This window comes from Sinocyclocheilus rhinocerous, unplaced genomic scaffold, assembly GCF_001515625.1.
Source record: "Sinocyclocheilus rhinocerous isolate Xijiao unplaced genomic scaffold, SAMN03320098_v1.1 scaffold4410, whole genome shotgun sequence".
NCBI classification, from domain to species: Eukaryota; Metazoa; Chordata; class Actinopteri; order Cypriniformes; family Cyprinidae; genus Sinocyclocheilus; species Sinocyclocheilus rhinocerous.
This window is the reverse complement of record NW_015657509.1, coordinates 9,095-26,810: the sequence shown is the minus strand read 5'-3', so window position 1 is coordinate 26,810 and position 17,716 is coordinate 9,095. Positions and strand designations below refer to the sequence as shown.

The 17,716-nt window shown below is 35.3% G+C and overlaps 1 protein-coding gene across 1 annotated transcript in view; it reads right to left on the bottom strand.

The window, feature by feature from the left end:
* Positions 1 to 17,716, bottom strand: part of LOC107721208 (transmembrane protein 117-like) — a gene marked incomplete at both ends in the record, with an annotated part of 24,633 nt that overhangs the window by 3,692 nt on the left and 3,225 nt on the right. The gene's annotated exons all lie outside the window — the stretch shown is intronic.

Sequence of the window (17,716 nt, the reverse complement as noted above, 5' to 3'; positions counted from 1 at the left end):
TACCAGTCGTTTTTGTAGGCATTAAACTGCCAGAATTTTAAAAGACGATATCTCCATTTGCATTGAACTTTCAGCTTCATACCTTTGCAGATATTGTTTATGCTCAAACAGCAACATTACACACTAACTAACATTAAAAAAGTGAAATCGCAATCAACCACCCCTTTAATAATATTTTTCATTTAACTTTAACACATTAGAACACAACAACAATCAAACATTTCAGCTAGTTGACAAGGCAACATTTCTCATTTTAATTTAAATTGATGTGATGCACTAAAATAAACAAACTGAAAATAAAATGTAATAAAAAAAACTATAGATTGTGTATATATATTTATATAAACACACACACACTTTAAATATTTTTAATAGTTTAGTTTTAGTTAACGATGATGATTTTCTGTTCATAACGGCACGGCCTTCACAGATCCAGGCATGATCATTAGCTCCATACAACCAATCATCTCTGCAACCTGCCATTTCTGCTGATTGGGCGCCAGGTTTAGCCTCACAGACCCAATGAACCCGTGGAAAGCATGCGGTTTTGTATTTTCCACAGCAATCGATCCTCAGAACTGAGGCTGACATCATTACAGTGGCGTTATTCATGAGCAGCGGACATTCCCATTATTTCCCTTCACCTGAAGGATCAAACTGACAGCAGGGAACATCTCTCTTTGTCTCTGGCTCTGAGATTGATTCAGAAGTCGTGAGCCGCTCTGAATGCTTAATCGTGCCCTTCAGCGTCTGTCACGGAGGTGATCTCGGTCCTGCGAGTGGAGGGGAAGGTCTCACGGCTTTCCAGTGTCTGTTTAAAGTGATTAAAGACGACTACAGGTAAAGACGCTGTCAGTAGCACTTACACGGACCGAGTCTGATCATTACACACACGGAGCACTTGAACCACACTAAAGGCCTTGGTGTGCACTACCTACATAGAGAGCATCATAACTGACATTTACCCTAGTGTGAGTGATCTGGAACACACTACATAGGCAGCAACTCCGTGTGTCGCACAAAGAGGGCAAGATTTGATTCATAATCGATTCTAATAGGGTTCTTGCTCAGTATTTTTTACCTTATTTTCCAGTACAAACATCTAAACATTCATAAATCAAGATACATTGAGATGCAACATTACATTGGATATACACTTGTTTTCTGGAGGAAAAAAAAATATAAAGTAAATTTATGATTAAAGCAAGAAAAATATCTGCCAATGGCATAACATTGTTTTTCATTTGAATTAAGTTTCTGAACCAACTGGAAGATATTTCTTCTTGTTTTAAGTACGAACTCTTCGTAAGTTTTTCTACGTATTTGTGTCATTCTTCAGTAAAATATTGAAATATTCTTCAATCAAAATATATTTTTGAGAAGCAAAATTACTGTCTTTTTTAAAGAAAAAATATCAAAATTAAGTCAGCTTATAGTTAAAATAAGAACAAATATCTGCAATGATATCTGCAAATGGGGTCAGAAAAATAATCTGGTTTTCCCTTTGAATTAAGTTTATTTTTTGACCGCATTGGAAAATATTTTTTCTTGTTTCAAGTAAAAACTCACTTAATTTTTCTCAGACTTTTTGTCTTGTATTTCAGTAAAACACCGAAACATTCTTAAATCAAGAAAATAATAGATATAAAATCCTGTTCTCTAAAAAAATGCATCAAAATTAAGTCAGCTTATGCTTAAAACAAGAACATATCTGCAAATAATTATTACATGCAGACATTCGTTCATGTTTTAAGCAAAAACTCACTTCATTTTGATGCATTTTTCAGAAAGGAAGACTCTATATCTTGCGTCTCCAGGAAATGCATCTAGATTTAAGAATGGTTAGGTATTTTTACAGGAAAACAACAGAAATAATGAGGAAGAAATCATTTTTGTAGTGTTATCCATAAGAATATTGAGATGATAACAAAATACTTTAATAAGCATAAAAAGATACACAAGTAATCAACCTTTAGTATTGAAACAAGTATATTTACCATTAATATTTAACTAATCCATCATCCAGCTCATTGCAATTCATCCTGGGACTGTCCTCTTTGTACATACTTTTTGTTTTTCTGCCCTGTGAAAGTTACAGTACGTTTCATAACACAGCGAACCGGATGAGATCAAGCACATTTTGATTCCGTAATCATTCACGACCCATAATCTTCACATCTGCGCTTTTCACTCCGTCAGAAATGAAGTAGTTTGCGTTTCTGTTATATGCTTCAGTCATTTCAGGAAAGATTCAGTTTGTTCAGTTATCAGCGAATCATCAAGAAAACGCTCTCAAAGTGAATTATTTATTCGCAAAGCTTTCTGAAAGTTGCATCACGTCTTGGCCAGACAGAAAAATATCATTTGGAGTCAGTAAAAAAATAGTTTTGCTAAATGAAAATATCCAAGTCATACACACACACTCACAAACACACACTCACTCACACACTCTCTCTCTCTCTCTCTCTCTCTCTCTCTCTCTCTCTCTCTCTCTCTCTCTCTCTCTCTCTCTCTCTCTCTCTCTCTCTCTCTCTCTCTCTCTCTCTCTCTCTCTCTCTCTCTCTCTCTCTCTCTCTCTCTCTCTCTCTCTCTCTCTCTCTCTCTCTCTCTCTCTCTCTCTCTCTCTCTCTCTCTCTCTCTCTCTCTCTCTCTCTCTCTCTCTCTCTCTCTCTCTCTCTCTCTCTCTCTCTCTCTCTCTCTCTCTCTCTCTCTCTCTCTCTCTCTCTCTCTCTCTCTCTCTCTCTCTCTCTCTCTCTCTCTCTCTCTCTCTCTCTCTCTCTCTCTCTCTCTCTCTCTCTCTCTCTCTCTCTCTCTCTCTCTCTCTCTCTCTCTCTCTCTCTCTCTCTCTCTCTCTCTCTCTCTCTCTCTCTCTCTCTCTCTCTCTCTCTCTCTCTCTCTCTCTCTCTCTCTCTCTCTCTCTCTCTCTCTCTCTCTCTCTCTCTCTCTCTCTCTCTCTCTCTCTCTCTCTCTCTCTCTCTCTCTCTCTCTCTCTCTCTCTCTCTCTCTCTCTCTCTCTCTCTCTCTCTCTCTCTCTCTCTCTCTCTCTCTCTCTCTCTCTCTCTCTCTCTCTCTCTCTCTCTCTCTCTCTCTCTCTCTCTCTCTCTCTCTCTCTCTCTCTCTCTCTCTCTCTCTCTCTCTCTCTCTCTCTCTCTCTCTCTCTCTCTCTCTCTCTCTCTCTCTCTCTCTCTCTCTCTCTCTCTCTCTCTCTCTCTCTCTCTCTCTCTCTCTCTCTCTCTCTCTCTCTCTCTCTCTCTCTCTCTCTCTCTCTCTCTCTCTCTCTCTCTCTCTCTCTCTCTCTCTCTCTCTCTCTCTCTCTCTCTCTCTCTCTCTCTCTCTCTCTCTCTCTCTCTCTCTCTCTCTCTCTCTCTCTCTCTCTCTCTCTCTCTCTCTCTCTCTCTCTCTCTCTCTCTCTCTCTCTCTCTCTCTCTCTCTCTCTCTCTCTCTCTCTCTCTCTCTCTCTCTCTCTCTCTCTCTCACACACACACACTATCTCTCACACACACTCTCTCTCACACTCACTCACTCACTCACTCACTCACACACTGAGAGTTTTGTGTGTTTGTTTAGCAGCTGATTAATTTTTAAGCCGCTCACGTTAAGTAACAGCAGCCTCGAGAACAAGTCGCCGTAATTATTCCTTTAGCAGCTTCCTCTAATTTTCAATGAATGTTCCCATAGTAATTCCTGGATGAGACAGCCTTGGCATTTACATTAGCATGCACACGTTCAATGCATAACGTGTTTTTGTCTTGTTTTCCAGTACAAATATCTAAACATTCTTAAAACAACATACATTTACTAAAGAAGCAAAATTACTTAAGATTTAAAAACCCTGCACTACACTGCAAAAAAACAAAAAAAACAACAACTGTCAGTCGGGATCGTAAAACGAATAATAAAAACTGCAAAAATCATATTCGTAATGAGTATTACTGTGTTGTTTTCTGGTTAAAATATCAAAAAAAATTTAAACAAGCAACACTGCATAAGATCCCAACTAGATTTTATTATAAACATTTAAAAATATGTGAAAAATCATTACCAGTGCATTAAGACAAAATACACTCATTTTAATATCGTATTGCGGCTTCTCATGTAAATTTATCTAGTTTTAAGATTTTTTTAAATATTTTTACTGGAAAACAAATAGAATCAGAATCAGAAAGAGCTTTATTGCCAAGTATGTTTGCACATACAAGGAATTTGTTCTGGTGACACAAGCTTACAGTACACAGAGACAACAACAACACACAGATAATAAAAAAATAAAGATGTGTGAATTAAATACACATAAATAAACAGAAATAGACAAAATTTGTACAGTTGTGGTATATAGATGGAATAGAATAGAATTTACAAGGAATGGAATAAGATGTAGGATAGTATTAAGTAAATAAAAGTGGTATTGCATATCTTTTTATTGAACAGTAGGGGAGAACATTTAACTGTTCATGAGGTAGATTGCCTGGGGAAAGAAAAAGAAGAAGAAGAAACAAATGAAAAACTCATTAAGAAGCCACTTGCACTTGCAGTGAAAAAAATAATACGAACTACAATTCAGTGCAACTACTCCAAAAGCATCAGTCGGGTTCTCAATGCTGCAAGTAACAAATGCAAGTAAATATTTATTAAAAACAAACATTATGTTTTTCAGGTTGAATTAACTGCACGATTCTGGAGGAAATGCATGTAGATTACAGAATAAGTTAGCTTTCATAAATGGTGTGTAGAATGAAGTATTTAGTGTGCAGTATGCAGTGTATGTAGTGTGTACAGCATGTAGACGGCAGAATAATTCTTCAATAATGGTGTGTAGAATGTAGTATATATAGTAGTATGTACGTAGTGTGCAGGATGCAGTGTGTAAAGCATGTAGATTGCAGAATAACTGTTCAATAATGGTGTGTAGAATGTAGTATATATAGTAGTATGTACGTAGTGTGCAGGATGCAGTGTGTAAAGCATGTAGATTGCAGAATAACTGTTCAATAATGGTGCGTAGAATGTAGTATGCAGTGTGCAGTATGTAGTGTGTACAGCATGTAGACTGCAGAATAATTGTTCAATAGTGGTGTGTAGAATGTAGTATGTAGTGTATGCAGTGTGTACAGCATATAGACTGCAGAATAAGTGTTCATAAATTGTGAGTAGTATGTAGTATGTAGCGTGCAGTATGTAGTATATGCTGTGTGTACAGCATGCAGACCGCAGAATAAGATAGCATTGATAAATGGTGAGTAGTATGTAGAGTGCAGTATGTAGTATATGCAGTGTGTACAGCATGCAGAGCGCAGAATAAGATAGCGTTGATAAATAGCGTGTATAATTGAGTATGTAGCATGCCGTGCATAGTGTATGCAGTGTGTACAGCATATAGACTGCAAAATAAGTATTCATAAATGGTGAGTAGTATATAGTATGTAGCGTGCAGTATGTAATGTATGCAGTGTGTACAGCATGCAGACTGCAGAATAAGATAGTGTTGATAAATGGCGTGTAGAATGGAGTATGTAGCATGCAGTATGTAGTGTATGCAAGACATTATAGTTATACATTAGATTAATTTATTGACAAAAAATGACAAAAAATGCATATTTCTCCAAAGACTAGAAGAAAAATCCTCTTTTTCCACTTCAAAATATTGCAGAGATTTAAAGTGCATTCATAAAGAACAAACTGTATAAGCACTTTTATCACAGCAGCATCAGCTGACATTGAGGAAATGAAGATGGACTTGAGATTTCTCTGAAGATATGAGCTGTGTTATGAGTGCAAACCCAGAGAGACGTTTGAAACACGCCCAACCCGTCACGGCGAACAGTCAGATACACGATTCAGCTTTATAGAGCCGTTCAGCGCAAGGCCTCACAAACGCTTCTGAATGCTTTCATCTGAAAATAGAGACGCTCAACCTGAAATGGTGATGATGTCCGCTGGATGAAACGGCCGTTTCTGTGTTTCTGAAGGTAATGTCTACATATTCGTGCCAATCAGAAACGCAGCATGGCGGGTCACATCACGGACATTAACAGAGTTCAGACAAAACCGCAGACAGATTCTCCAACAACCGTGATCAACCTCTGAAACAACATATTAGCAACACGAAACCCCCGCGAGGATCCATCAGCATCAAACTCACACCTCATTTGGCCCACGTTCTCAACTCAACCCTTCTGCTTAACCTCTTTAGCCCGTTAACTAACCGTCTGTCTCCATGGCAACCATGACGTTGAGTGACAAACCTTTGCAAAGTGCTGACAAGATCTCGTAACCTGGGATGAACGGGCAAGATGATTTACGACGCACTTCTCATTTTATTCCCTGACATAAGGAAAATGTGTCCTTTAGAGGAGTGTTTTATGATAATTATTTATGAGCTCATATTCTGAACGCTAATTTAAAGTGCTGTGTGTACTATGTAGTGTTCACTATGTATTGTGTGTGTGGAGTTTATGAACTTTATGAACTACTTTACTTCCAAGATCGATACTATTAGAGATACAATTATAACCATGCAGCCGTCAGCTACAGTAACGCATCAGATAGCTTGCTATAGATCGCCTGAGGAACAATTCCAGACCGCCATCAGTTCGTAGCAGTGAATGAAGAGGTATCATATCGATCACAAGTGCAGTATGGAGTACCTCAAGGCTCAGTACTAGGGCCGTTACTCTTCACGCTTTACATGTTACCCTTGGGAGATATCATCAGGAAACACGGTGTTAGCTTTCACTGTTATGCTGATGATACTCAGCTCTATATTTCTTCGTGGCCCGACGAAACATACCAATTTGTGAAACTAACTGGATGATTAGTAATATTCTACTGATAAATTCTGAAAAAAACAGATGTGATATTTATCGGTCCAAAATGCAGCAGCTAGAGTTCGGTTCTGTCAACTGTGCACTGGCTCCCTATTGAACATCGTATACATTTTAAAATCTTGCTAATTACTTATAAAGCCCTGAATGGTTTAGCACCTCAATACTTGAGCAAGCTCATATCGCATTATTGTCCTTCACGTCCGCTGTGATCTCAAAACACTGGCCATTTGATAATACCTAGAATATAAAAATCCATTGTGGCATACACAACACACGATCACTTTTCTATAATTCAAATCCGTTAAAGGATTGTTTGGCTGTATTAATTAGGTCAACCGGAACCGGGAACACTTCCCATAAAACCCGGTGTACTCGCTACATTGTAACAAGAATGGCATCTATGCAAATATTAGTCTCTTTCATTCTACCGAGGTCACCGTAGCCATACGGATCCAGTCTGTATCAAGATCAGATGGTGGATCAGCACCTAGAGAGGACTTCTACAGCCCTGAATGTCAGCGGAGACCAGGACAACTAGATGAGCCCCAGAGACAGATCCCCAGTGAAGACCTCATCACCTCGACAACCATCGAAGACTACGGGAACCAGACGATGACCTCACTGAATCAACGCTGAACTGACTTTAACTGATAAACTGACTGTTTTCTATTGTCCTCTTGCATTGTCAGCACACGTTTTTCCTGTTTAACACTGTAAAGCTGCTTTGACACAATCTGTACTGTATAAAGCGCTATAGAAATAAAGGTGACTTGACTTGTAGTGCGTTTTCTTTAGTGTATTGAGTGTAATCTGCAGTGTGTAGTGTACAGCATGTAGATTGCAGAATGTGTTCATAAATGTTGTGTAGAATATAGTATGTAGCGTGCAGTATGTAGTGTACGCAGTGTGTACAACATAAATGGTGTGTAGAATGCAGTATTTAGTATGTTGAATATAATGTAGTGTGCACTATGTAATGTATTTTCTATAGTGTATAAAACGTATATTTTAAGACATGTTAGTGTGTGTAGTGTGCAGTATGTAGCGCGTGGGTGTAATGTGTTTACTATAGTCTATAGATTGTAATGTAGTGCACAGCATGTAGATTACAGTATATATTAGTGTTATATAATATATCAGAGTTCATAAATAGTGTGTAGAATATAATGTAGTGTGAAGTGTGCATTGTGGATGTGTAGTAGTGAGTGTGTGGTGTGTGCAGTCTTTAGTGTGTAGTATGCAGTGGTTTATTGAATCAGGGGTGGAGAACTGATTGATTCACAGGGACAAAATCAGGCCTCTATTGATGTGTGTGTGTGTGTGTGTGTGAGAGAGAGTGTGTGTGTGTGTCCCTCGCTGTCCATCAGCATGTATTCAACTTCAGCTTCTCACAGCACAATAGCAGAGACAATAAACGATGATTACTGACCATCTCGCACACTACCGAGGGAGGGTTTCTCAGGTCATAAAGACACACATACTAACAAACAATCATTCTGACAATTTGCACACTGGCTGTGTTCTCAATAGCACACTACCATATACTGTTAACATGCATTCTGTACAAAATATTTTCTGCAAGTATGGAACAACTACATTAGCAAAAAAAGCTGTAAACAAAAGAGTAGTGTGCAATGTTTTGATGTATTATTTGAGCAGACTGACAGATCAGTGGGAAATGCCAATTAAAGAATCATGACAAAAGCAAAACGGTATTGATCGTAATTGATAAAAGAGCTGATAAAGAATGGAAAAGACGTCTGCTAGAAAATGCGACTGCGGTGACGAGGTGGTCGAGTGCGACCAAATCATTTTCTACCGCGGTATGAGAATAATAATATACAGATCAAATATCAATCAAAACATTTGATGTGCATGCATCTTCTGCTCTTCATTTCTCTGCATGAGCGCAGCGGTTCATAATAATAGCGTGCTTTCAGAGCGGCTCGGTTCACAGTTAATGCAGCTACTCATGAATTCTCCATCTCTGCATGGTCTGGGAGTTTAATGTGCATTTGGCAACGTAACGTGCGCTATATTTACATCAGTGTTATTTTACACATTTTTATGTTTGAATAATTTTGTTGTTTTGTTAGTATTTTTTAATATGTCTATATAGTTTTATCAAATTGTATTTCAGTTGTAGTTATTTTTGTATATCAAGTTCAATTAAATTTATATATATTTCTGTTAATGTTCATTTTATTTCAAGTGATTAATTTTTTTTGTGTTTTATTTTTAGTTTTATGAAACTATAACCACCATGATTTACATTCACACAATTTCAAAAAAAATTGTGGACAGAAGTTTTAAATCACCATCATATTAAATCACAATAAATAAATAACTAAATAATTTAACAATATAAACAATATAATTTAAAATATAATTTTTGGCAGGCCTATATATGTACAATTGTTTAAAAATATATTTATAATTTTGAAAAAAAAAAAAAAAAACGTTTACCTGCATGTCATGTGACCATTAGCCGAGGTTGTTAAATTATTAAAATTTCAGGGGTTCTTCAAGTCAATATTTTACATTTAAGGGGTTTGGCTGAGAAAAAAAAATAGGAATGCACTACAAAAAAAAAAGGATTTTCTTACTTAGCATTTTTGTATTTTTTTCCATTACAATGATCTAAAAATTCTTCAATCAAAAATACATCTACTTGAGAATCATAAGGACTTAAGTCTTGTTTTCTAAAAAAAAAAAAAAAATGTACCAAAATAACGTGAGTTTTTGCTTAAAACAAAAACAAGTATCTGCCAATGGGGTCAGAAAAATAATCTTGGTTTCCCTTTGAATTTGCCCGTTTTAACCATAAACTCACTTCCTTGTGATCAACTTTTCAGAAATCCTGAATATTGATATTTTCAGTCATTTTGCATCTCAAGTAAATGTATGTTGATTTAAATATGTCTAGATATTTGAACCGGAAAACAAGACAAAATGACTGAGGAAGAACATTATTTTTTGCGGTGTAACTAAATATCTAAAAAAAAAAGAAGAAATGTCCTAACGAGTCCATCTGATTCTCACTAGAATCGCCTCATAATCACTCATAAGTAGGACCTTCCCAGCAGCACTTGAGGCATCAGATCACACGAGTCTGAGAGACGTCGCCCTCTGCTGGAGCGGCACAGGTTCAGAAACGCCTCTGATGTTATAAAACAGACCTGAGTGATGCTGACACTCACACACACTCTCTCTGACTGATGATACGGTGCATTTTCTGAGCAGACGTTTCGGTCTGTCAGTACAATTCCTCTGTTCGTCAATCACCTCAACGGTAAACGCCAGCAGAACTAGATCCACACCACACAACTAACACGACAGCAGTGTTAGTGAAGCGACTCAGAAACTGTAGTTCTCAAGCCTCTCGAAACATTTAACTAGTTCAACTACATACGAGCTCCTCTGAAAAGGTATTTTGTGACACTACAAGCTACTAACAATGATACTGAAGATATCATGATTTATCGTCAAACCAGTAATCGTTTCATCCCTAATCTGAACATTGGATAAAGTCAGGTTCAAAATTTTCTCTAATTTTGTTGACGTATTAGTTTTAAAGGTTTTTTTTGGACATCCATTTTCATTACTCCATAAATCAGAAAATACTGTAAACATCCAGAAAAACATTCATTTTCACCATGTTTTTTAGCAATAAAATGCTGTATAAATCAGTGTGAATGAAATATGAACAAACCCCTCAGCAAAAACCTTCAGAATATAAATAGGAATAAAATTGTAAGTTTTGGTGTATGTACGTGCTGCTGAAGTGGAGATAAAACTCCTTTTGAGAAAACAGCCTTTAAAAATATGTATTGTAAATTAAATCTACAGACGCAAATAAATAAAGTGCAAAAATAAAATCAGCGTGAATGATATAAACAAACCCTTCTATAAAAACCTTCAGAATATAGAGAGGAATAAAACTGCTAAGTTTGGAGTGTGTAAGTGCTGCTGAAGTGGAGGAAAAACTTTTTAAAGATATATACTGCAATTAAAATCTACAGACGTAAATAGATAAAGTGTAAAACACTTAAATGTGTATTTTGGATGGTTTCTTTCCACTAGCCTGAAAAGCCCAAATTAGCCAAATCTCAAAATAGAAGCATCCTAATTTATACAACCCAGTCAAAAACATAGCAATGACCAACAGCATTTAACTATTTTACTACTAAGATGACATAAAATACAGCAGGTACTTCATGAATCAAGTAACATTTACCTGATTTGTTGGAAATCATTGGAAAAAAGATGTTTTGGTGACACTACTTGAAGCTGTAGTTCAGTCAGTTACCGCACGACAGATTTACTACACTGTAAAAAATTACTGTGAATTTAACGGTAAAAGACTGTAAAAATGCTACCGTAAAAACCTGTTAAATGGTTAACGGTAAATTCCCCTACTATATACAGTGAAAAACTGTATTGGACATTACATGTAATTGTATGCTAGTATACCGTTTTTGGAAGCGGAAAAAGATTGAATAATCAGTGAATAACCTTAAATTGACATTCCCAGAATTTCCTTGCATTACATTTCAAATTTTATGTTTTTTTTTTTAAATAACTATGTTTCTTCTTCGTTTTTTCTTATCGGTTTTGTATATTAGGGTTGTATGTTGCACCTAATGTTGTTAAATGAATGTTTATTGCATTATTTCAGTTTCATGTGTGTTACCATGATGGTGTTTAGTGTTTGTGTGAATGACACTGTGCACCTTCTATATATGTTAATATTTAAAAGCTGCTTGTGATGGGCTTTGGTTCATCGTGTGACTTTCTCATCACCTCCTGGATTTGGTGGTTATCAGTGTATTACAAAGCTACAAAACAAATTTCAGTACTTCAATAGGTTGGTATATTAACAATTTCAGTTAATGAAATTATGGTATTTAACTGTAAATTTAAGTTACAACCGTAAAACCTAAAATGTTGCTACCGTAATTTTTACGGTAAAATTCCGGCAACCACAGCTGCCGTTTTTTTTACCGTAAAGTTTACGCAATTTATTTTTACAGTGTACATCACTGACCTATCACATCTTTTATCTAATTATTTCTTAATTGCATTTTATACAAATATTGCTTAGATAAAGTTCATAAACGTACTGGCTCAAATATAATAAAACTTAGGGCTCGTATGTAAATTATATGCAAAGTTCAGCAGTGATGTTTATTAATTTGGACGTGTTCAGCTAAATGTATTTTAATCTTAGTTTGGTAAATTGCACTTGCTGATGCTGTAGTTTAAGAAGTTACTTTTTACTTTTTAATGAAATGTTTTTATCCATCAGCACCATAGTTGTTGCAGAACTACAAATTTTGCTTTGGTAACTACCTGAAAAAAAGTTAAAGTACTAAAATTACTTAAAATAAATTGAAATAAATTAAAGCTAAATAGAAATATGAATAAAAAATAACAAACCTGACAAAAGCACAGAATAAAATGGCTAAAAATGTAACTAAAATGAAAATGAAAATAAAAGCTAATTCAAAACAACAATAATAAATAATGTAATAGTATGTAGAAAATGCTAATATAACACTGGACAGAGTGATAAAATTTAAATAAAATAAAACAGAAATATTAGAAGACAAACTTAAACTTAAAAAAAATTAAATTAAAAGGGGTCATATGATGCTGCTAAAAAGAACATTATTTTGTGTATTTGGTGTAATGAAATGTGTTTATGCGGTTCGATCGACTGTCCTGCAAAGTTCAGCTCCAACCCTAATCAAACACACCTGAAGCAACTATTTAGGGTCTTCAGGATCACTTAAAAATTAAAGGCAGGTGTCTTTGATTAGAGTTGGAGCTAAACTTTGCAGGACAGTCGATCGCCAGGAGCAGGGTTGGGCACCCCTGCTCTAGACTCTCACTGGATGACGCCTAGTGACGCATTTGGCTCTTTTTATTTCTACTGAAGTGAAAATTGTTTCCTCAGAGAGTTTTTACAGCTCTCTTGAGTCTTTAAGCTCCTCAACCTTCATCTATATCTATCTAATGTCTATGTCCAGACTGACGTTCACTATCACAGCGTGGCGGTGCATTGTGAGGAAACTACAGATCGAGTCCAGCTGGAGAAACGAGGCACGGACACCAGAGACCTGCAGCTCCGAGCCAGTTAACAGGAAAAATAATGACTGCGGCGCTTCCTCATTTACACCAGCTGATTAGCAGGCCAAAGGTGGCCGGTTCGCGCTCCAGAAGACGGGTTTTAAGGTTAAAGCGCACTCTTATAGGGCCTCAAAACAATCCGGATATAAACACAACTGACACAAAGGCAGATTCGGCCGGTTGTGCTGTAATTTAGGGCTGGTGAAGATGATTCTTCACATTTGTGCAACATTCATTATAATGTGTGCTAGAAACCGTGTCGGGAGGCCCTCGGGGGCCCGTGGCCCCGCTGGGTGAATGTAGGCCGCCTCAGTGCTGCTCTTAACTAACTACCTCCACCAGGTCTCGGTAGAATCAAACCGGGACAAAACTCATTCATCACAGGCGATTTGGGCGCGGGTTCAGCGGCCACACAAAGCCCAGCCGGGTCTCTGGAGGCGGTTTCCATGGAAACGGCGGTCACATCGATTAATCAGGCCTGATGTGCGTTTCATTGTCTGAGGGAGCGAGACTCGACTGCAAACGCGTACAGGTGTTTCTGATTCTCTCAGTACTGTCATGCATGGAAAAGTTTCGAATAATCAGGGGTTTGAATGTTTTTGAAGGAAGTCTTTATATGCTCAGCAAGGTTGCTTTTATTTCATAAAAAAATACAGTAAAATTGTGAAATATTATTGCAATTTAAAATAACCGTTTTCTATGTGAATATCTGTTAAACTGTAATGTATTTCTGTGATGTGCAGCTGTATTTTCAGCATCATTACTCCAGTCTTCAGTGTCACATGATCTTCAGAAATCATTCTAATATGCTGATTTGCTGCTCAAGAAACAGTTCTGATTATTATTTTTGTGGAAACCATGACACATTTTGTTTTTCAGGATTCTCTGATGAACAGAAAGAAACTGGAGTAATGATTCAGCTTTGATTCACAGAAATAAATGACATTTTAACAGATATTCACATAGAAAACAGCTGTTTTAAATTGTGATAATATTTCATAATTTTACTGTTTTTACTGCAAAAATCTTAATTATTCAAAAACCTTTGATCGGTAGTTTAAAATCACAATCAGTGCACCTGCTTTAAAAAAAAAGAGAGAATATCCCATTGAAATGTGAATTATAAAGTCCTTGAAGACACGTGCGAATGCCTTTATTCAGCAGATCATTTTCCTGCACAATGCTTCACATATTTGCTTCTCACGATGAATGAAGGACATTAATATCAAAAGCTAAAGAGTGATTTTCCCATTCCTTCTTAAATCGCCTGAAAAAAACTGTTTGTGAGTCACTCTTCTAACAGTGTGAGTGTGATCAAGAGTCTCAAATGCTGCACTCTTCTGGTGTTTTTAGTAGATGAATAAGTGTAGTAGTTCATGTACAAACTACTGATTCAGCATTTCAAACCAAACAAACGGTCAGTGTTTTCATTGCAAGCGTGTTTGTGCATCTTTAAAAGACACTTGACATTCATATTTTGACATTCATATTTTCCTAAGCGCTTTGGGGCTGCTGCATTAACCAAACATGACCGTTCTTTAAATCTTCCATTTTTAGTCACTACGATCTCATGAAAGATCAACATGCAAATCTAAACCAGTCCTTCACTGACTCAATGCTGCCATCTACTGAAACACCTGAACATTCTCAAATCAGATTCAGTCTGTGTTTGTTATCTAGTCTGATATAAACAGGTCTAATTTACCGTCTACCCTGGTTAAAGCCTCGTGGAACAACATTTATCACACACTGTCAACGAGTAATGACTTTATTTGATTCAGTCTTGATTCTGAATCATTGTTCACTCCTGTTTAACTTTGAATCTCCTCAGATTTCTTCATAATCGCACCACCTCAATGAATGTTTTGAGCTTGTTTAATTTAATTTAATTGTGCCTTCAGACTGTGGTACTCTCAGCTCTATTTAACACACTTTACCATGTTCAATTCAACAAATTAAACATTAAAACCAGCCTGAGAAACAGAAAGCGACACGCTGAAATCACACAAGAGTGTTTTTAAAAACTAGCACGAAGCGCTGTTGACAGCTCATTTCACATCTGTAATGTGATGCATTTCCAAATGAAAATGCACAAAAGTTTCGGGTCGGTAAGACTTTTAATGTTTCTGAAAGAAGTCATGTTTCTGCTCACCAAGGCTGCATTTATTTGATCAAAAATACAGTAAAAACTGTACTATTTTGAAATAGTATAATTTAAAATAGCTGTTTTCTAATTGAATATATTTTAAAATGTAATTTACTCCTGTGATGCAAAGCTGAATCTTCATCAGCCATTGCTCCAGCGTTTATTTGAAATAGAAACATTTTGTAACAAAATGTCTGTACTGTCAATTTTGATGAATTAAATGCATATCAGGGTCATTATAGTCAAACTAAATCTAAAACCATAATAAAACTTGAAATAAAATAAAATATATATAAAAATAATAATAGTAATAAAAGCTATTTCATTTTCATTTAGTTTAATTTGATGCAATTAAATAACAAAGTAAAAATTAAAATTAAAATTATATATTATATATATTATTAATAAAAACTAATATACACTGTACGTATTAAAAAAGACAAACACTAAAACTAATTACTAAAACTAAAATGAAAAAAAAAAAAATACAAAATTAAAAAAAAAAATTAAAACAAAAAAAAATGATAGTAAAATAACACTGACATATACATACATGCTGAATAAAAGTATTAATTTATTTTATAAAATAAAAACCTTACTGACCCCAAACATTTAAACAGTGGCACTTATTAAAAATAATAATGTTTTTCACTAAATTAATAGAAGTATGAATTATATTTCACAATTATATGCAATAATATTAGAATTTAAATAAAAAATAGAACATTTTATTTATATTTTCTGTTTTGTTTTAGTTTTAGTCATTTGTTATTTCATTTTTATTAGTTTTTAAAATGTCTATATAGCTTATGTTTTAGTTATTTTAACTACTTCAACTTAAACAAACAAAAAAAAAGATAACTTTTGCTTGCCAACTAGTTAAAATAAAATAGGTTTAAGCTTTTTATTTTATTTATTTTATTTCAGTTAACGTTTATTATATTTCAAGTAATGAAAATGTTTGTATGGTTTTAGTTAACTATAATAACCCTGATGCTAACGTGAATTTATAAAGTAAACAAGGTCGATTTTAATTTCACACGCTCTAAAACACACAAAAACTCAAGGCTTCAAGCGGCTGCTGTTTCTCTAACGTCTGGATTTTTATTATTAATGACACTGGTGTTCAGATTGAGCGAGAGATGCATCATTTATCACACAGAAGCTGCACACACACACACACACACACACACACACACTCATGCTGTAGTAGTGCATAGCAGGATCCAGATGTGTTTCCTCCAGCAGGAAGCAGAGATCCGACAGAAGCACTGACCCAGCAGAACCCGTCAGCATCACAGATCCACAGAGAAGCAGAAGATCCAGAGCATCTGACGGACCAGATTACTGACCACAAACCAGATCAACACACCTGCATCAGCAGAACACGGACCAGACCTGATACACTCCACCTGCGCTGAGGTTCACGTATTAATGTATCAAGCCCTGTTCACACCAACAACGATAACTATTAAAAAATTATATAAGCGTTCACACAAGAAAATTAACTATATTAGCATTCACACCAATAACACAAACTATAACGATAACTATATTAACATGATAAATATATTAGCATTCACACCATTAACGAAAACTATAACGATAACTATATCAGCACGATAACTATATTAGCATTCACACCAATAACGATAACTATAACGATAACTACATTAGCACAATAAATATATTAGCATTCACACCAATAACACAAACTATAACGATAACTATATTAACACGATAACTATATTAACATTCACACCAATAACGATAACTATAACGATAACTATATTTGCACAATAAATATATTAGCATTCACACCAATAACGGAAACTATAACGATAACTATATTAACATGATAAATATATTAGCATTCACACCAACAAAGAAAACTATAACGATAACTATATTAGTACGATAACTATATTAACGTTCACACCAATAACGATAACTATATTAACACGATAACTATATTAACATTCACACCAATAACGATAACTATAACGATAACTATATTTGCACAATAAATATATTAGCATTCACACCAATAACGATAACTATAAAGATAACTATATTTGCACGATAACTATATTAACGTTTCACACCAATAACATTAACTATAACGATAACTATATTAGCGTTCATACCAATAAAAAACTATAAAGATAACTATATTAGCACGATAACTATATTAACGTTCACACCAATAACGAAAACTATTACGATAACTATATTAGCAGGATAAATATATTAGCATTCTCACCAATAACGATAACTATAAAGATAACTATATTAGTACGATAACTATATTAGCATTCACACCAATAACGAAAACTATAACGATAACTATATTAGCACGATAAATATATTAGCATTCACACCAATAACGATAACTATAAAGATAACTATATTAGCACGATAACTATATTAACGTTCACACCAATAACGAAAACTATAACGATAACTATATTAGCACGATAACTATATTAACGTTCACACCAATAACGAAAACTATAACGATAACTATATTAGCACGATAACTATATTAACGTTCACACCAATAACGAAAACTATAACGATAACTATATTAGCACGATAAATATATTAGCATTCA